This window comes from Leptidea sinapis, chromosome 33 (assembly GCF_905404315.1).
Source record: "Leptidea sinapis chromosome 33, ilLepSina1.1, whole genome shotgun sequence".
NCBI classification, from domain to species: Eukaryota; Metazoa; Arthropoda; class Insecta; order Lepidoptera; family Pieridae; genus Leptidea; species Leptidea sinapis.
In genome coordinates, this window is record NC_066297.1 from 5,655,509 (window position 1) to 5,678,883 (window position 23,375).

The following is a 23,375-nucleotide window of genomic DNA, read 5'->3' on the forward strand; positions in this document are numbered from 1 at the left end:
TCTAGTTATCATACATTTGAGCGGCGGCCATCTTGGATTTGAAAAATGATCACAAAATCGTTCTGTGCACTCTCGAGAACCTCGGATACGATACCCATAATGTAGTTATCATACTTTTGAGCGGCGGCCATCTTGGATTTGAAAAATGTTCACAAAATCGCTCTCTGCACCCTCGAGAACCTCGGATACGATACCCATAATGTATTTATCATAATTTTGAGCGGCGGCCATCTTGGATTTAAAAAATGATCACAAAATCGTTCTCTGCACTCTCGAGAACCTCGGATACGATACCCATATTTTTGTGATCATAATCTTGCACGGCGGCCCTATTGGATTTGAAAAATGATCACAAAATCGTTCTCAGCACACTCGAGAGCCTCGGATACGATACCCATAATGTAGTTATCATACTTTTGAGCGGCGGCCATCTTGGATTTGAAAAATGATCACAAAATCGCTCTCTGCACCCTCGAGAACCTCGGATACGATACCCATAATGTAGTTATCATAATTTTGAGCGGCGGCCATCTTGGATTTGAAAAATGATAACAAAATCGTTTTCTGCACCCTCGAAAACCTAGTATACGATACCCTTAATCTTGTTATCATACTTTTGAGCGGCGTCCATCCTGGATTTGAAAAATGATCACACAATCGCTATCCGCACCCTCGAGAACCTCTGATACGATACCCATAATGTAGTTTAACATACTTTTGAGCGGCGGCCATCTTGGATTTCAAAAATAATCACAAAATCGTTCTGTGCACTCTCGAGAACCTCGGATACGATACCCATATTTTTGTGATCATAATCTTGCACGGCGGCCCTATTGGATTTGAAAAATGATCACAAAATCGTTCTCAGCACACTCGAGAGCCTCGGATACGATACCCATAATGTAGTTATCATACTTTTGAGCGGCGGCCATCTTGGATTTGAAAAATGATCACAAAATCGCTCTCTGCACCCTCGAGAACCTCGGATACGATACCCATAATGTAGTTATCATAATTTTGAGCGGCGGCCATCTTGGATTTGAAAAATGATAACAAAATCGTTTTCTGCACCCTCGAAAACCTAGTATACGATACCCTTAATCTTGTTATCATACTTTTGAGCGGCGTCCATCCTGGATTTGAAAAATGATCACACAATCGCTATCTGCACCCTCGAGAACCTCTGATACGATACCCATAATGTAGTTTAACATACTTTTGAGCGGCGGCCATCTTGGATTTCAAAAATAATCACAAAATCGTTCTGTGCACTCTCGAGAACCTCTGATACGATACCCATAATGTAGTTTAACATACTTTTGCACGGCGGCCCTATTGGATTTGAAAAATGATCACAAAATCGTTCTCAGCACACTCGAGAGCCTCGAATACGATACCCATAATGTAGTTATCATACTTTTGAGTGGCGTCCATCTTGGATTTGAAAAATGATCACAAAATCGCTCTCTACACCCTCGAGAACCTCGGATACGATACCCATAATGTAGTTAATCATACTTTTGAGCGGCGGCCATCTTGGATTTGAAAAATTATCACAAAATCTTTCTCTGCACCCTCGAGAACGTCTTATACTATACCCATAATGTAGTTATCATAATATTGAGCGGCGGCCATGTCGGATTTAAAAATGATCCCAAAATTGTTTTCTGCACCCTCAAAAACCTCGGACACGATATCCATATTGCTGAAAACATAATTGTTTGCGGCAGCCCTCTTGGATTTCAAAAATGATCACAGAATTGTTCTCTGCATCCTCGAGAACCTCGGACACGATATCCATATTTCTAAAATCATAATTTTGTGCGACGGGCATCTTGGATTTGAAAAATTCTCACCAAATCGTTCTCTGCACCCTAGAGAAACTCGTGTTCGATATCCATATTGCTGAAATCATAATTTTATGCGGCGGCCATCTTGGATTTGAAAAATGATCACAAAATCGTTCTCAGCACACTCGAGAGCCTCGAATACGATACCCATAATGTAGTTATCATACTTTTGAGCGGCGTCCATCTTGGATTTGAAAAATGATCACAAAATCGCTCTCTGCACCCTCGAGAACCTCGGACACGATATCCATATTGCTGAAAACATAATTGTTTGCGGCAGCCCTCTTGGATTTCAAAAATGATCACAGAATTGTTCTCTGCATCCTCGAGAACCTCGGACACGATATCAATATTTCTAAAATCATAATTTTGTGCGGCGGCCACCTTGGATTTGAAAAATTCTCACCAAATCGTTTTCTGCACCCTAGAGAAACTCGAGTTCGATATCCTTATTGCTGAAATCATAATTTTGTGCGGCGGCCATCTTGGATTTGAAAAATGATCACAAAATCGTTCTCAGCACCCTCGAGAAACTCGGATACGATACCCATAATGTATTTATCATACTATTGAGCGGCGGCCATCTTCGATTTGAAAAATGATCACAAATTCGTTCTCAGCACCCTCGAGAACCTAGGATACGATACCCATAATGTAGTTATCATAATTTTGAGTGGCGGCCATCTCGGATTTTTAAAATGATCCCAAAATTGTTTTCTGTACCCTCGAGAACCTCGGACACGATATCCGTATTGCTAAAATCATAATTTTGTGCGGCGGCCATCTTGGATTTGAAAAATTATCACCAAATCACTCTCTGCACCCTCGAGAAACTCGTGTACGATATCCATATTGCTGAAATCATAATTTTGTGCGGCGGCCATCTTGGATTTGAAAAATGACCACAAAATCGTTCTCTGCACCCTCGAGAACCTCGGATACGAAACCCATAATTTAGTTATCATACTTTTGAGCGGCGCCAAATCGTTCTCTACACACTCTAGAACCTCGGATACGATACCCATAATGTAGTTATCATACTTTTGAGCGGCGGCCATCTTGGATTTGAAAAATGATCACAAAATCGTTCTCAGCACCCTCGAGAACCTCTGATACGATACCCATAATGTAGTTATCATATTTTTTAGCCGCGGCCATCTTGGATTTGAAAAATGATCACATTTCTGCTCCCTCGAGAACCTCTGATACGATACCAATAATGTAGTTATCTCTTATTTTGAGCGGTGGCCATGTCGGATTTAAAAATGATCCCAAAATTGTTTTCTGCACCCGCAAAAACCTCGGACACGATATCCATATTGCTGAAAACATAATTGTTTGCGGCAACCCTCTTGGATTTCAAAAATGATCACAGAATTGTTCTCTGCATCCTCGAGAATCTCGGACACGATATCAATATTGCTTAAATCATAATTTTGTGCGGCGGCCATCTTGGATTCGAAATATTATCACCAAATCGTTCTCTGGACCCTCGAGAAACTCGTGTACGATATCAATATTGATGAAAACATAATTGTTTGCGGCAACCCTCTTGGATTTCAAAAATGATCACAGAATTGTTCTCTGCACCTTCGAGAACCTCGGACACGTTATTCATAATGTTGTTAACATACTTTTGAGCGGCGGCCATCTTCGATTTGAAAAATGATCACAAAATCGTTCTCTGCACCCTCGAGAACCTCGGATACGATACCCATAATGTAGTTATCATAATTTTGAGCGGCGGCCACCTTGGATTTCAAAAATGATTACAGAATCGTTCTCTGCACCCTCGAAAACCTCGGATACGAAACCCATAATTTAGTTATCATACTTTTGAGCGGCGCCAAATCGTTCTCTACACCCTCAAGAACCTCGGATACGATACCAATAATGTAGTTATCATACTTTTGAGCGGCGGCCATCTTGGATTTGAAAAATGATCACAAAATCGTTCTCAGCACCCTCGAGAACCTCTGATACGATGCCCATAATGTAGTTATTATATTTTTTAGCCGCGGCCATCTTGGATTTGAAAAATGATCACATTTCTGCTCTCTCGAGAACCTCTGATACGATACCAATAATGTAGTTATCTCTTATTTTGAGCGGTGGCCATGTCGGATTTAAAAATGATCCCAAAATTGTTTTCTGCACCCGCTAAAACCTCGGACACGATATCCATATTGCTGAAAACATAATTGTTTGCGCCAACCCTCTTGGATTTCAAAAATGATCACAGAATTGTTCTCTGCATCCTCGAGAAACTCGGACACGATATCAATATTGCTAAAATCATAATTTTGTGCGGCGGCCATCTTGGATTTGAAAAATTATCACCAAATCATTCTCTGCACCCTCGAGAAACTCGTGTACGATATCCATATTGCTGAAATCATAATTTTGTGCGGCGGCCATCTTGGATTTGAAAAATGACCACAAAATCGTTCTCTGCACCCTCGAGAACCTCGGATACGAAACCCATAATTTAGTTATCATACTTTTGAGAGGCGCCAAATCGTTCTCTACACCCTCAAGAACCTCGGATACGATACCCATAATGTAGTTATCATACTTTTGAGCGGCGGCCATCTTGGATTTGAAAAATGATCACAAAATCGTTCTTAGAACCCTCGAGAACCTCTGATACGATACCCATAATGTAGTTATCATACTTTTGAGCGGCGGCAATCTTGGATTTGAAAACTGATCACAAACTCGTTCTCTGCGCCCTCTAGAACCTAGGATACGATACCCATAATCTAGTTATCATACTTTTGAGCGGCGGCCGTCTCGGATCAAAAAATGATCCCAAAATTGTTTTTAGCACCCTCGAGAACCTCGGACACGATATCCATATTGCTGAAAACATAATTGTTTGCGGCAGCCCTCTTGGATTTCAAAAATGATCACAGAATTGTTCCCTGCATCCTCGAGAACCTCGGACACGATATCAATATTGCTAAAATCATAATTTCGTGCGCCGGCCATCTTGGATTCCAAATATTATCACCAAATCGTTCTCTGCACCCTCGAGAACCTCGGATACGATACCCATAATGTAGTTATCATAATTTTGAGCGGCGGCCATCTTGGATTTCAAAAATGATCACAAAATCGTTCTTTGCACTCTCTAGAACCTAGGATAGGATACCGATATTCTAGTTATCATTATTTTGAGCGGCGGCCATCTCGGATTAAAAAATGATCCCAAAATTGTTTTCTACACCCTCGAGAACCTCGGACACGACATCCATATTGCTGAAAATATAATTTTGTGCGGCGGCCATCTTGGATTTGAATAATGATGTCAAAATCGTTCTCTGCTCCCTCGAGAACCTACTATACGATACCCATAATCTTGTTATCATACTTTTGAGCGGCGGCCATCTTGGATTTGAAAAATGATCACAAAATCGCTCTCTGCACCCTCGAGAACATCGGATACGATACCCATAATGTAGTTATCATACTTTTGAGTGGCGGCCATCTTGGATTTGAAATATGATCACAAAATTGTTCTCTGCACCCTCGAGAACCTAGGATACGATACCCATGATCTAGTTATCATACTTTCGAGCGGCGGCCATCTTGGATTTAAAAAACGATCACAAAATCGTTCTAAGCACTCTCGAGAACCTCGGATATGATACCCATAATGTAGTTATCTTACTTTTGAGCGGCGACCATCTTGGAATTGAAAAATTATCACAAAATCGCTCTCTGCACTCTCGAGAACCTAGGATAAGATACCCATAATCTAGCTATCATACTTTTGAGCGGCGGCCGTCTCGGATTTAAAAATGATCCCAAAATTGTTTTTAGCACCCTCTCAAACCTCGGACACGATATCCATATTGCTGAAAACATAATTGTTTGCGGCAGCCCTCTTGGATTTCAAAAATGATCACGGAATTGTTCTCTGCACCCTCGAGAACTTCGGATACGAAACCCATAATTTAGTTATCTTAATTGTTCTCTGCACCCTCGAGAGCCTCGGACACGATATCCATATTGCTAAAATCATAATTTTGTGCGGCGGCCATCTTGGATTTGAAAAATGATTACCAAATCGTTCTATACACCCTCAAGAACCTCGGATACGATACCCATAATGTAGTTATCATACTTTTGAGCGGCGCCAAATCGTTCTCTACACCCTCAAGAACCTCGGATACGATACCCATAATGTAGTTATCATACTTTTGAGCGGCGGCCATCTTGGATTTGAAAAATGATCACAAAATCGTTCTTAGAACCCTCGAGAACCTCTGATACGATACCCATAATGTAGTTATCATATTTTGTAGCCGCGGCCTTCTTGGATTTGAAAAATGATCACATTTCTGCTCCCTCGAGAACCTCTGATACGATACCAATAATGTAGATATCCTAATTTTGAGCGGCGGCCATGTCGGATTTAAAAATGATCTCAAAATTGTATTCTGCACCCTCAAAAACCTCGGACACGATATCCATATTGCTGAAAACATAATTGTTTGCGGCAGCCCTCTTGGATTTCAAAAATGATCACAGAATTGTTCTCTGCATCCTCGAGTTCCTCGGACACGATATAAATATTGCTAAAATCATAATTATGTCAAGCGGCCATCTTGGATTTGAAAAATTATCACCAAATCGTTCTCTGCACCCTCGAGAAACTTGTGTACGACATCCATATTGCTGAAATCATAATTTTGTGCGGTGGCCATCTTGGATTTGAAAAATGATCACAAAATCGTTCTCAGCTCCCTCGAGAACCTCGGATACGATACCCTTAATGTAGTTATCATACTTTTGAGCGGCGGCCATCTTGGATTTCAAAAAGATCACAAAATCGTTCTGTGCACTCTCGAGAACCTCGGATACGATACCCATATTTTTGTGATCATAATCTTGCACGGCGGCCCTATTGGATTTGAAAAATGATCACAAAATCGTTCTCAGCACACTCGAGAGCCTCGGATACGATACCCATAATGTAGTTATCATACTTTTGAGCGGCGGCCATCTTGGATTTGAAAAATGATAACAAAATCGTTCTCTGCGCCCTCGAGAACCTAGGATACGATACCCATAATCTAGTTATCATACTTTTGAGCGGCGGCCGTCTCGGATTAAAAAATGATCCCAAAATTGTTTTTAGCACCCTCGAGAACCTCGGACACGATATCCATATTGCTGAAAACATAATTGTTTGCGGCAGCCCTCTTGGATTTCAAAAATGATCACAGAATTGTTCCCTGCATCCTCGAGAACCTCGGACACGATATCAATATTGCTAAAATCATAATTTCGTGCGCCGGCCATCTTGGACTCGAAATATTATCACCAAATCGTTCTCTGCACCCTCGAGAACCTCGGATACGATACCCATAATGTAGTTTATCATACTTTTGAGCGGCGGCCATCTTGGATTTGAAAAATTATCACAATATCTTTCTCTGCACCCTCGAGAACGTCTTATACTATACCCATAATGTAGTTATCATAATATTGAGCGGCGGCCATGTCGGATTTAAAAATGATCCCAAAATTGTTTTCTGCACCCTCAAAAACCTCGGACACGATATCCATATTGCTGAAACCATAATTGTTTGCGGCAGCCCTCTTGGATTTCAAAAATGATCACAGAATTGTTCTCTGCATCCTCGAGAACCTCGGACACGATATCCATATTTCTAAAATCATAATTTTGTGCGGCGGCCATCTTGGATTTGAAAAATTCTCACCAAATCGTTCTCTGCACCCTAGAGAAACTCGTGTTCGATATCCATATTGCTGAAATCATAATTTTGTGCGGCGGCCATCTTGGATTTGAAAAATGATCACAAAATCGTTCTCAGCACACTCGAGAGCCTCGAATACGATACCCATAATGAAGTTATCATACTTTTGAGCGGCGTCCATCTTGGATTTGAAAAATGATCACAAAATCGCTCTCTGCACCCTCGAGAACCTCGGACACGATATCCATATTGCTGAAAACATAATTGTTTGCGGCAGCCCTCTTGGATTTCAAAAATGATCACAGAATTGTTCTCTGCATCCTCGAGAACCTCGGACACGATATCCATATTTCTAAAATCATAATTTTGTGCGGCGGCCATCTTGGATTTGAAAAATTCTCACCAAATAGTTTTCTGCACCCTAGAGAAACTCGAGTTCGATATCCTTATTGCTGAAATCATAATTTTGTGCGGCGGCCATCTTGGATTTGAAAAATGATCACAAAATCGTTCTCAGCACCCTCGAGAAACTCGGATACGATACCCATAATGTATTTATCATACTATTGAGCGGCGGCCATCTTCGATTTGAAAAATGATCACAAATTCGTTCTCAGCACCCTCGAGAACCTAGGATACGATACCCATAATGTAGTTATCATAATTTTGAGTGGCGGCCATCTCGGATTTCAAAAATGAACACAAAATCGATCTTTGCACTCTCGAGAACCTCGGATACGATACCCATATTTTTATGATCATAATCTTGCACGGCGGCCATCTCGGATTTAAAAATGATCCCAAAATTATTATCTGCACCCTCGAGAACATCGGACACGATATCTATATTGATGAAAACATAATTGTTTGCGGCAACCCTCTTGGATTTCAAAAATGATCACAGTATTGTTCTCTGCACCCTCGAGAAACTCGGACACGATATCCATATTGCTGAAATCATAATTTTGTGCGGCGGCCATCTTCGATTTGTAAAATGATTACAAAATCGTTCTCTGCACCCTCGAGAACATCGGATACGATACTCATAATGTAGTTATCATAATTTTGAGCGGCGGCCATCTTCGATTTGAAAAAGGATTACAAAATCGTTCTCTGCACCCTGGAGAACCTGGGATACGATATCCATAATGTAGTTATCATACTATTGAGAGGCGGCCATCTTCGATTTGAAAAATGATCACAAAATCGTTCTCTGCACCCTCGAGAACCTAGGATACGATACCCATAATGTAGTTATCATAATTTTGAGTGGCGGCCATCTCGGATTTTTAAAATGATCCCAAAATTGTTTTCTGCACCCTCGAGAACCTCGGACACGATATCCGTATTGCTAAAATCATAATTTTGTGCGGCGGCCATCTTGGATTTGAAAAATTATCACCAAATCACTCTCTGCACCCTCGAGAAACTCGTGTACGATATCCATATTGCTGAAATCATAATTTTGTGCGGCGGCCATCTTGGATTTGAAAAATGACCACAAAATCGTTCTCTGCACCCTCGAGAACCTCGGATACGAAACCCATAATTTAGTTATCATACTTTTGAGCGGCGCCAAATCGTTCTCTACACACTCTAGAACCTCGGATACGATACCCATAATGTAGTTATCATACTTTTGAGCGGCGGCCATCTTGGATTTGAAAAATGATCACAAAATCGTTCTCAGCACCCTCGAGAACCTCTGATAAGATACCCATAATGTAGTTATCATATTTTTTAGCCGCGGCCATCTTGGATTTGAAAAATGATCACATTTCTGCTCCCTCGAGAACCTCTGATACGATACCAATAATGTAGTTATCTCTTATTTTGAGCGGTGGCCATGTCGGATTTAAAAATGATCCCAAAATTGTTTTCTGCACCCGCAAAAACCTCGGACACGATATCCATATTGCTGAAAACATAATTGTTTGCGGCAACCCTCTTGGATTTCAAAAATGATCACAGAATTTTTCTCTGCATCCTCGAGAATCTCGGACACGATATCAATATTGCTAAAATCATAATTTTGTGCGGCGGCCATCTTGGATTCGAAATATTATCACCAAATCGTTCTCTGCACCCTCGAGAAACTCGTGTACGATATCAATATTGATGAAAACATAATTGTTTGCGGCAACCCTCTTGGATATCAAAAATGATCACAGAATTGTTCTCTGCACCTTCGAGAACCTCGGACACGTTATTCATAATGTAGTTATCATACTTTTGAGCGGCCGCCATCTTCGAATTGAAAAATGATCACAAAATCGTTCTCTGCACCCTTGAGAACCTCGGATACGATACCCATAATGTAGTTATCATAATTTTGTGCGGCGGCCATCTTGGATTTGAAAAATGACCACAAAATCGTTCTCTGCACCCTCGAAAACCTCGGATACGAAACCCATAATTTAGTTATCATACTTTTGAGCGGCGCCAAATCGTTCTCTACACCCTCAAGAACCTCGGATACGATACCCATAATGTAGTTATCATACTTTTGAGCGGCGGCCATCTTGGATTTGAAAAATGATCACAAAATCGTTCTCAGCACCCTCGAGAACCTCTGATACGATGCCCATAATGTAGTTATTATATTTTTTAGCCGCGGCCATCTTGGATTTGAAAAATGATCACATTTCTGCTCCCTCGAGAGCCTCTGATACGATACCAATAATGTAGTTATCTCTTATTTTGAGCGGCGGCCATGTCGGATTTAAAAATGATCCCAAAATTGTTTTCTGCACCCGCAAAAACCTCGGACACGATATCCATATTGCTGAAAACATAATTGTTTGCGGCAACCCTCTTGGATTTCAAAAATGATCACAGAATTGTTCTCTGCATCCTCGAGAACCTCGGACACGATATCAATATGGCTAAAATCATAATTTTGTGCGGCGGCCATCTTGGATTCGAAATATTATCACCAAATCGTTCTCTGCACCCTCGAGAAACTCGTCTACGATATCAATATTGATGAAAACATAATTGTTTGGGGCAACCCTCTTGGATTTCAAAAATGATCACAGAATTGTTCTCTGCACCTTCGAGAACCTCGGACACGTTATTCATAATGTAGTTATCATACTTTTGAGCGGCGGCCATCTTCGATTTGAAAAATGATCACAAAATCGTTCTCTGCACCCTCGAGAACCTCGGATACGATACCCATAATGTAGTTATCATAATTTTGAGCGGCGGCCATCTTGGATTTCAAAAATGATCACAAAATCGTTCTTTGCACTCTCTAGAACCTAGGATACGATACCCATAATATAGTAATCATACTTTTGAGCGGCGGCCATCTCGGATTTAAAAATGATCCCAAAAGTGTTTTCTGCACCCTCGAGAACCTCGGACACGATATCCATATTGCTGAAAACATAATTTTGTGCGGCGGCAATCTTGGATTTTGCAAAAAGGATCCCAAAATTATTTTCTGCACCCTCGAGAACCTCTGATACGATACCCATAATGTTCTTATCATATATTTTAAGCCGCGGCCATCTTGGATTTGAAAAATGATCACATTTCTGCTCCCTCGAAAACCTCGGATACGATACCCATAATGAAGTTATCATACTTTTGAGCGGCGGCCATCTTGGATTTGACAAATGATCACAAAATCGTTCTGTGCACCCTCGCGAACCTAGGATACGATACCCATAATCTAGTTATCATACATTTGAGCGGCGGCCATCTTGGATTTGAAAAATGATCACAAAATCGCTCGCTGCACCCTCGAGTACCTCTGATACGATACTCATAATGTATTTATCATAATTTTGAGCGGCGGCCATCTTGGATTTAAAAAATGATCACAAAATCGTTCTGTGCACTCTCGAGAACCTCGGATACGATACCCATAATGTAGCTATCATACTTTTGAGCGGCGGCCATCTTGGATTTGAAAAATGATCACAAAATCGCTCTCTGCACCCTCGACAACCTCGGATACGATAACCATAATGTAGTTGTCATAATTTTGAGTGGCGGCCATCTTGGATTTAAAAAATGATCACAAAATCGTTCTGTGCACTCTCGAGAACCTTGGATATGATACCCATAATGTAGTTATCATACTTTTGAGCGGCGACCATCTTGGATTTGAAAAATGAACACAAAATCGCTCTCTGCACTCTCGAGAACCTCGGATACGATACCCATATTTTTATGATCATTATCTTGCATTGCGGCCATCTCGGATTTAAAAATGATCCCAAAATTGTTTTCTGCACCCTCGAGAACCTCGGACACGACATCCATATTGCTGAAAATATAATTTTGTGCGGCGGCAATCTTGGATTTGAAAAATGATACCAAAATTATTTTCTGCACCCTCGAGAACCTCTGATACGATACCCATAATGTACTTATCATATATTTTAAGCCGCGGCCATCTTGGATTTGAAAAATGATCACATTTCTGCTCCCTCGAGAACCTCGGATACGATACCCATAATCTAGTTATCATACATTTGAGCGGCGGCCATCTTGGATTTGAAAAATGATCACAAAATCGTTCTGTGCACTCTCGAGAACCTCGGATACGATACCCATAATGTAGTTATCATACTTTTGAGCGGCGGCCATCTTGGATTTAAAAAATGTTCACAAAATCGCTCTCTGCACCCTCGAGAACCTCGGATACGATACCCATAATGTAGTTATCATAATTTTGAGCGGCGGCCATCTTGGATTTGAAAAATGATAACAAAATCGCTCTCTGCACACTCGAGAACCTCGGATACGATACCCATAATGTATTTATCATAATTTTGAGCGGCGGCCATCTTGGATTTAAAAAATGATCACAAAATCGTTCTGTGCACTCTCGAGAATCTCGGATACGATACCCATAATGTAGTTATCATACTTTTGAGCGGCGGCCATCTTGGATTTAAAAAATGATCACAAAATCGCTCTCTGCACCCTCGAGAACCTCGGATACGATACCCATAATGTAGTTATCATAATTTTGAGCGGCGGCCATCTCGGATTTGAAAAATGATAACAAAATCGTTTTCTGCACCCTCGAAAACCTAGTATACGATACCCTTAATCTTGTTATCATACTTTTGAGCGGCGTCCATCCTGGATTTGAAAAATGATCACACAATCGCTCTCTGCACCCTCGAGAACCTCTGATACGATACCCATAATGTAGTTTAACATACTTTTGAGCGGCGGCCATCTTGGATTTCAAAAATGATCACAAAATCGTTCTGTGCACTCTCGAGAACCTCGGATACGATACCCATATTTTTGTGATCATAATCTTGCACGGCGGCCCTATTGGATTTGAAAAATGATCACAAAATCGTTCTCAGCACACTCGAGAGCCTCGAATACGATACCCATAATGTAGTTATCATACATTTGAGCGGCGTCCATCTTGGATTTGAAAAATGATCACAAAATCGCTCTCTACACCCTCGAGAACCTCGGATACGATACCCATAATGTAGTTTATCATACTTTTGAGCGGCGGCCATCTTGGATTTGAAAAATTATCACAAAATCTTTCTCTGCACCCTCGAGAACGTCTTATACTATACCCATAATGTAGTTATCATAATATTGAGCGGCGGCCATGTCGGATTTAAAAATGATCCCAAAATTGTTTTCTGCACCCTCAAAAACCTCGGACACGATATCCATATTGCTGAAAACATAATTGTTTGCGGCAGCCCTCTTGGATTTCAAAAATGATCACAGAATTGTTCTCTGCATCCTCGAGAACCTCGGACACGATATCCATATTTCTAAAATCATAATTTTGTGCGGCGGCCATCTTGGATTTGAAAAATTCTCACCAAATCGTTTTCTGCACCCTAGAGAAACTCGAGTTCGATATCCTTATTGCTGAAATCATAATTTTGTGTGGCGGCCATCTTGGATTTGAAAAATGATCACAAAATCGTTCTCAGCACCCTCGAGAAACTCGGATACGATACCCATAATGTATTTATCATACTATTGAGCGGCGGCCATCTCGGATTTCAAAAATGAACACAAAATCGATCTTTGCACTCTCGAGAACCTCTGATACGATACCCATAATGTACTTATCATATATTTTAAGCCGCGGCCATCTTGGATTTGAAAAATGATCACATTTCTGCTCCCTCGAGAACCTCGGATACGATACCCATAATCTAGTTATCATACATTTGAGCGGCGGCCATCTTGGATTTGAAAAATGATCACAAAATCGTTCTGTGCACTCTCGAGAACCTCGGATACGATACCCATAATGTAGTTATCATACTTTTGAGCGGCGGCCATCTTGGATTTGAAAAATGTTCACAAAATCGCTCTCTGCACCCTTGAGAACCTCGGATACGATACCCATAATGTAGTTATCATAATTTTGAGCGGCGGCCATCTTGGATTTGAAAAATGATAACAAAATCGCTCTCTGCACACTCGAGAACCTCGGATACGATACCCATAATGTATTTATCATAATTTTGAGCGGCGGCCATCTTGGATTTAAAAAATGATCACAAAATCGTTCTGTGCACTCTCGAGAATCTCGGATACGATACCCATAATGTAGTTATCATACTTTTGAGCGGCGGCCATCTTGGATTTAAAAAATGATCACAAAATCGCTCTCTGCACCCTCGAGAACCTCGGATACGATACCCATAATGTAGTTATCATAATTTTGAGCGGCGGCCATCTCGGATTTGAAAAATGATAACAAAATCGTTTTCTGCACCCTCGAAAACCTAGTATACGATACCCTTAATCTTGTTTTCATACTTTTGAGCGGCGTCCATCCTGGATTTGAAAAATGATCACACAATCGCTCTCTGCACCCTCGAGAACCTCTGATACGATACCCATAATGTAGTTTAACATACTTTTGAGCGGCGGCCATCTTGGATTTCAAAAATGATCACAAAATCGTTCTGTGCACTCTCGAGAACCTCGGATACGATACCCATATTTTTGTGATCATAATCTTGCACGGCGGCCCTATTGGATTTGAAAAATGATCACAAAATCGTTCTCAGCACACTCGAGAGCCTCGAATACGATACCCATAATGTAGTTATCATACTTTTGAGCGGCGTCCATCTTGGATTTGAAAAATGATCACAAAATCGCTCTCTACACCCTCGAGAACCTCGGATACGATACCCATAATGTAGTTTATCATACTTTTGAGCGGCGGCCATCTTGGATTTGAAAAATTATCACAAAATCTTTCTCTGCACCCTCGAGAACGTCTTATACTATACCCATAATGTAGTTATCATAATATTGAGCGGCGGCCATGTCGGATTTAAAAATGATCCCAAAATTGTTTTCTGCACCCTCAAAAACCTCGGACACGATATCCATATTGCTGAAAACATAATTGTTTGCGGCAGCCCTCTTGGATTTCAAAAATGATCACAGAATTGTTCTCTGCATCCTCGACAACCTCGGATACGATAACCATAATGTAGTTATCATAATTTTGAGTGGCGGCAATCTTGGATTTAAAAAATGATCACAAAATCGTTCTGTGCACTCTCGAGAACCTTGGATATGATACCCATAATGTAGTTATCATACTTTTGAGCGGCGACCATCTTGGATTTGAAAAATGATCACAAAATCGCTCTCTGCACTCTCGAGAACCTCGGATACGATACCCATATTTTTATGATCATTATCTTGCATTGCGGCCATCTCGGATTTAAAAATGATCCCAAAATTGTTTTCTGCACCCTCGAGAACCTCGGACACGACATCCATATTGCTGAAAATATAATTTTGTGCGGCGGCAATCTTGGATTTGAAAAATGATACCAAAATTATTTTCTGCACCCTCGAGAACCTCTGATACGATACCCATAATGTACTTATCATATATTTTAAGCCGCGGCCATCTTGGATTTGAAAAATGATCACATTTCTGCTCCCTCGAGAACCTCGGATACGATACCCATAATCTAGTTATCATACATTTGAGCGGCGGCCATCTTGGATTTGAAAAATGATCACAAAATCGTTCTGTGCACTCTCAAAAACCTCGGATACGATACCCATAATGTAGTTATCATACTTTTGAGCGGCGGCCATCTTGGATTTGAAAAATGTTCACAAAATCGCTCTCTGCACCCTCGAGAACCTCGGATACGATACCCATAATGTAGTTATCATAATTTTGAGCGGCGGCCATCTTGGATTTGAAAAATGATAACAAAATCGCTCTCTGCACACTCGAGAACCTCGGATACGATACCCATAATGTATTTATCATAATTTTGAGCGGCGGCCATCTTGGATTTAAAAAATGATCACAAAATCGTTCTGTGCACTCTCGAGAATCTCGGATACGATACCCATAATGTAGTTATCATACTTTTGAGCGGCGGCCATCTTGGATTTAAAAAATGATCACAAAATCGCTCTCTGCACCCTCGAGAACCTCGGATACGATACCCATAATGTAGTTATCATAATTTTGAGCGGCGGCCATCTCGGATTTGAAAAATGATAACAAAATCGTTTTCTGCACCCTCGAAAACCTAGTATACGATACCCTTAATCTTGTTATCATACTTTTGAGCGGCGTCCATCCTGGATTTGAAAAATGATCACACAATCGCTCTCTGCACCCTCGAGAACCTCTGATACGATACCCATAATGTAGTTTAACATACTTTTGAGCGGCGGCCATCTTGGATTTCAAAAATGATCACAAAATCGTTCTGTGCACTCTCGAGAACCTCGGATACGATACCCATATTTTTGTGATCATAATCTTGCACGGCGGCCCTATTGGATTTGAAAAATGATCACAAAATCGTTCTCAGCACACTCGAGAGCCTCGAATACGATACCCATAATGTAGTTATCATACTTTTGAGCGGCGTCCATCTTGGATTTGAAAAATGATCACAAAATCGCTCTCTACACCCTCGAGAACCTCGGATACGATACCCATAATGTAGTTTATCATACTTTTGAGCGGCGGCCATCTTGGATTTGAAAAATTATCACAAAATCTTTCTCTGCACCCTCGAGAACGTCTTATACTATACCCATAATGTAGTTATCATAATATTGAGCGGCGGCCATGTCGGATTTAAAAATGATCCCAAAATTGTTTTCTGCACCCTCAAAAACCTCGGACACGATATCCATATTGCTGAAAACATAATTGTTTGCGGCAGCCCTCTTGGATTTCAAAAATGATCACAGAATTGTTCTCTGCATCCTCGAGAACCTCGGACACGATATCCATATTTCTAAAATCATAATTTTGTGCGGCGGCCATCTTGGATTTGAAAAATTCTCACCAAATCGTTTTCTGCACCCTAGAGAAACTCGAGTTCGATATCCTTATTGCTGAAATCATAATTTTGTGCGGCGGCCATCTTGGATTTGAAAAATGATCACAAAATCGTTCTCAGCACCCTCGAGAAACTCGGATACGATACCCATAATGTATTTATCATACTATTGAGCGGCGGCCATCTTTGATTTGAAAAATGATCACAAATTCGTTCTCAGCACCCTCGAGAACCTAGGATACGATACCCATAATGTAGTTATCATAATTTTGAGTGGCGGCCATCTCGGATTTCAAAAATGAACACAAAATCGATCTTTGCACTCTCGAGAACCTCGGATACGATACCCATATTTTTATGATCATAATCTTGCACGGCGGCCATCTCGGATTTAAAAATGATCCCAAAATTATTTTCTGCACCCTCGAGAACATCGGACACGATATCTATATTGATGAAAACATAATTGTTTGCGGCAACCCTCTTGGATTTCAAAAATGATCACAGTATTGTTCTCTGCACCCTCGAGAACCTCGGACACGATATCCATATTGCTGAAATCATAATTTTGTGCGGCGGCCATCTTCGATTTGTAAAATGATTACAAAATCGTTCTCTGCACCCTCGAGAACATCGGATACGATACTCATAATGTAGTTATCATAATTTTGAGCGGCGGCCATCTTCGATTTGAAAAAGGATTACAAAATCGTTCTCTGCACCCTGGAGAACCTGGGATACGATATCCATAATGTAGTTATCATACTATTGAGAGGCGGCCATCTTCGATTTGAAAAATGATCACAAAATCGTTCTCTGCACCCTCGAGAACCTAGGATACGATACCCATAATGTAGTTATCATAATTTTGAGTGGCGGCCATCTCGGATTTTTAAAATGATCCCAAAATTGTTTTCTGCACCCTCGAGAACCTCGGACACGATATCCGTATTGCTAAAATCATAATTTTGTGCGGCGGCCATCTTGGATTTGAAAAATTATCACCAAATCACTCTCTGCACCCTCGAGAAACTCGTGTACGATATCCATATTGCTGAAATCATAATTTTGTGCGGCGGCCATCTTGGATTTGAAAAATGACCACAAAATCGTTCTCTGCACCCTCGAGAACCTCGGATACGAAACCCATAATTTAATTATCATACTTTTGAGCGGCGCCAAATCGTTCTCAGCACCCTCGAGAACCTCTGATACGATACCCATAATGTAGTTATCATATTTTTTAGCCGCGGCCATCTTGGATTTGAAAAATGATCACATTTCTGCTCCCTCGAGAACCTCTGATACGATACCCATAATGTAGTTATCATATTTTTTAGCCGCGGCCATCTTGGATTTGAAAAATGATCACATTTCTGCTCCCTCGAGAACCTCTGATACGATACCAATAATGTAGTTATCTCTTATTTTGAGCGGTGGCCATGTCGGATTTAAAAATGATCCCAAAATTGTTTTCTGCACCCGCAAAAACCTCGGACAAGATATCCATATTGCTGAAAACATAATTGTTTGCGGCAACCCTCTTGGATTTCAAAAATGATCACAGAATTTTTCTCTGCATCCTCGAGAATCTCGGACACGATATCAATATTGCTAAAATCATAATTTTGTGCGGCGGCCATCTTGGATTCGAAATATTATCACCAAATCGTTCTCTGCACCCTCGAGAATCTCGTGTACGATATCAATATTCATGAAAACATAATTGTTTGCGGCAACCCTCTTGGATTTCAAAAATGATCACAGAATTGTTCTCTGCACCTTCGAGAACCTCGGACACGTTATTCATAATGTAGTTATCATACTTTTGAGCGGCCGCCATCTTCGAATTGAAAAATGATCACAAAATCGTTCTCTGCACCCTTGAGAACCTCGGATACGATACCCATAATGTAGTTATCATAATTTTGTGCGGCGGCCATCTTGGATTTGAAAAATGACCACAAAATCGTTCTCTGCACCCTCGAAAACCTCGGATACGAAACCCATAATTTAGTTATCATACTTTTGAGCGGCGCCAAATCGTTCTCTACACCCTCAAGAACCTCGGATACGATACCCATAATGTAGTTATCATACTTTTGAGCGGCGGCCATCTTGGATTTGAAAAATGATCACAAAATCGTTCTCAGCACCCTCGAGAACCTCTGATACGATGCCCATAATGTAGTTATTATATTTTTTAGCCGCGGCCATCTTGGATTTGAAAAATGATCACATTTCTGCTCCCTCGAGAACCTCTGATACGATACCAATAATGTAGTTATCTCTTATTTCGAGCGGCGGCCATGTCGGATTTAAAAATGATCCCAAAATTGTTTTCTGCACCCGCAAAAACCTCGGACACGATATCCATATTGCTGAAAACATAATTGTTTGCGGCAACCCTCTTGGATTTCAAAAATGATCACAGAATTGTTCTCTGCATCCTCGAGAACCTCGGACACGATATCAATATGGCTAAAATCATAATTTTGTGCGGCGGCCATCTTGGATTCGAAATATTATCACCAAATCGTTCTCTGCACCCTCGAGAAACTCGTCTACGATATCAATATTGATGAAAACATAATTGTTTCCGGCAACCCTCTTGGATTTCAAAAATGATCACAGAATTGTTCTCTGCACCTTCGAGAACCTCGGACACGTTATTCATAATGTAGTTATCATACTTTTGAGCGGCGGCCATCTTCGATTTGAAAAATGATCACAAAATCGTTCTCTGCACCCTCGAGAACCTCGGATACGATACCCATAATGTAGTTATCATAATTTTGAGCGGCGGCCATCTTGGATTTCAAAAATGATCACAAAATCGTTCTTTGCACTCTCTAGAACCTAGGATACGATACCCATAATATAGTTATCATACTTTTGAGCGGCGGCCATCTCGGATTTAAAAATGATCCCAAAAGTGTTTTCTGCACCCTCGAGAACCTCGGACACGATATCCATATTGCTGAAAACATAATTTTGTGCGGCGGCAATCTTGGATTTTGCAAAAAGGATCCCAAAATTATTTTCTGCACCCTCGAGAACCTCTGATACGATACCCATAATGTTCTTATCATATTTTTTAAGCCGCGGCCATCTTGGATTTGAAAAATGATCACATTTCTGCTCCCTCGAAAACCTCGGATACGATACCCATAATGAAGTTATCATACTTTTGAGCGGCGGCCATCTTGGATTTGACAAATGATCACAAAATCGTTCTGTGCACCCTCGCGAACCTAGGATACGATACCCATAATCTAGTTATCATACATTTGAGCGGCGGCCATCTTGGATTTGAAAAATGATAACAAAATCGCTCTCTGCACACTCGAGAACCTCGGATACGATACCCATAATGTATTTATCATAATTTTGAGCGGCGGCCATCTTGGATTTAAAAAATGATCACAAAATCGTTCTGTGCACTCTCGAGAACCTCGGATACGATACCCATATTTTTGTGATCATAGTCTTGCACGGCGGCCCTATTGGATTTGAAAAATGGTCACAAAATCGTTCTCAGCACACTCGAGAGCCTCGGATACGATACCCATAATGTAGTTATCATACTTTTGAGCGGCGGCCATCTTAGATTTGAAAAATGATCACAAAATCGCTCTCTGCACCCTCGAGAACCTCGGATACGATACCCATAATGTAGTTATCATAATTTTGAGCGGCGGCCATCTTGGATTTGAAAAATGATAACAAAATCGTTTTCTGCACCCTCGAAAACCTAGTATACGATACCCTTAATCTTGTTATCATACTTTTGAGCGGCGTCCATCCTGGATTTGAAAAATGATCACACAATCGCTATCTGCACTCTCGAGAACCTCGGATACGATACCCATAATGTAGTTATCATACTTTTGAGCGGCGGCCATCTTGGATTTAAAAAATGATCACAAAATCGTTCTGTGCACTCTCGAGAACCTCGGATACGATACCCATAATGTTGTTATCATACTTTTGAGCGGCGGCCATCTTGGATTTGAAAAATGATCACAAAATCGTTCTCTGCACCCTCGAGAACCTCGGATACGATACCCATAATGTAGTTATCATAATTTTGAGCGGCGGCCATCTCGGATTTGAAAAATGATAACAAAATCGTTTTCTGCACCCTCGAAAACCTAGTATACGATACCCTTAATCTTGTTATCATACTTTTGAGCGGCGTCCATCCTGGATTTGAAAAATGATCACACAATCGCTCTCTGCACCCTCGAGAACCTCTGATACGATACCCATAATGTAGTTTAACATACTTTTGAGCGGCGGCCATCTTGGATTTCAAAAATGATCACAAAATCGTTCTGTGCACTCTCGAGAACCTCGGATACGATACCCATATTTTTGTGATCATAATCTTGCACGGCGGCCCTATTGGATTTGAAAAATGATCACAAAATCGTTCTCAGCACACTCGAGAGCATCGAATACGATACCCATAATGTAGTTATCATACTTTTGAGCGGCGTCCATCTTGGATTTGAAAAATGATCACAAAATCGCTCTCTACACCCTCGAGAACCTCGGATACGATACCCATAATGTAGTTTATCATACTTTTGAGCGGCGGCCATCTTGGATTTGAAAAATTATCACAAAATCTTTCTCTGCACCCTCGAGAACGTCTTATACTATACCCATAATGTAGTTATCATAATATTGAGCGGCGGCCATCTTGGATTTGAAAAATGATAACAAAATCGCTCTCTGCACACTCGAGAACCTCGGATACGATACCCATAATGTATTTATCATAATTTTGAGCGGCGGCCATCTTGGATTTAAAAAATAATCACAAAATCGTTCTGTGCACTCTCGAGAACCTCGGATACGATACCTATAATGTAGTTATCATACTTTTGAGCGGCGGCCATCTTGGATTTAAAAAATGATCACAAAATCGCTCTCTGCACCCTCGAGAACCTCGGATACGATACCCATAATGTAGTTATCATAATTTTGAGCGGCGGCCATCTCGGATTTGAAAAATGATAACAAAATCGTTTTCTGCACCCTCGAAAACCTAGTATACGATACCCTTAATCTTGTTATCATACTTTTGAGCGGCGTCCATCCTGGATTTGAAAAATGATCACACAATCGCTCTCTGCACCCTCGAGAACCTCTGATACGATACCCATAATGTAGTTTAACATACTTTTGAGCGGCGGCCATCTTGGATTTCAAAAATGATCACAAAATCGTTCTGTGCACTCTCGAGAACCTCGGATACGATACCCATATTTTTGTGATCATAATCTTGCACGGCGGCCCTATTGGATTTGAAAAATGATCACAAAATCGTTCTCAGCACACTCGAGAGCCTCGAATACGATACCCATAATGTAGTTATCATACTTTTGAGCGGCGTCCATCTTGGATTTGAAAAATGATCACAAAATCGCTCTCTACACCCTCGAGAACCTCGGATACGATACCCATAATGTAGTTTATCATACTTTTGAGCGGCGGCCATCTCGGATTTCAAAAATGAACACAAAATCGATCTTTGCACTCTCGAGAACCTCGGATACGATACCCATATTTTTATGATCATAATCTTGCACGGCGGCCATCTCGGATTTAAAAATGATCCCAAAATTATTTTCTGCACCCTCGAGAACATCGGACACGATATCTATATTGATGAAAACATAATTGTTTGCGGCACCCCTCTTGGATTTCAAAAATGATCACAGTATTGTTCTCTGCACCCTCGAGAACCTCGGACACGATATCCATATTGCTGAAATCATAATTTTGTGCGGCGGCCATCTTCGATTTGTAAAATGATTACAAAATCGTTCTCTGCACCCTCGAGAACATCGGATACGATACTCATAATGTAGTTATCATAATTTTGAGCGGCGGCCATCTTCGATTTGAAAAAGGATTACAAAATCGTTCTCTGCACCCTGGAGAACCTGGGATACGATATCCATAATGTAGTTATCATACTATTGAGAGGCGGCCATCTTCGATTTGAAAAATGATCACAAAATCGTTCTCTGCACCCTCGAGAACCTAGGATACGATACCCATAATGTAGTTATCATAATTTTGAGTGGCGGCCATCTCGGATTTTTAAAATGATCCCAAAATTGTTTTCTGCACCCTCGAGAACCTCGGACACGATATCCGTATTGCTAAAATCATAATTTTGTGCGGCGGCCATCTTGGATTTGAAAAATTATCACCAAATCACTCTCTGCACCTTCGAGAACCTCGGACACGTTATTCATAATGTAGTTATCATACTTTTGAGCGGCGGCCATCTTCGATTTGAAAAATGATCACAAAATCGTTCTCTGCACCCTCGAGAACCTCGGATACGATACCCATAATGTAGTTATCATAATTTTGAGCGGCGGCCATCTTGGATTTCAAAAATGATCACAAAATCGTTCTTTGCACTCTCTAGAACCTAGGATACGATACCCATAATATAGTTATCA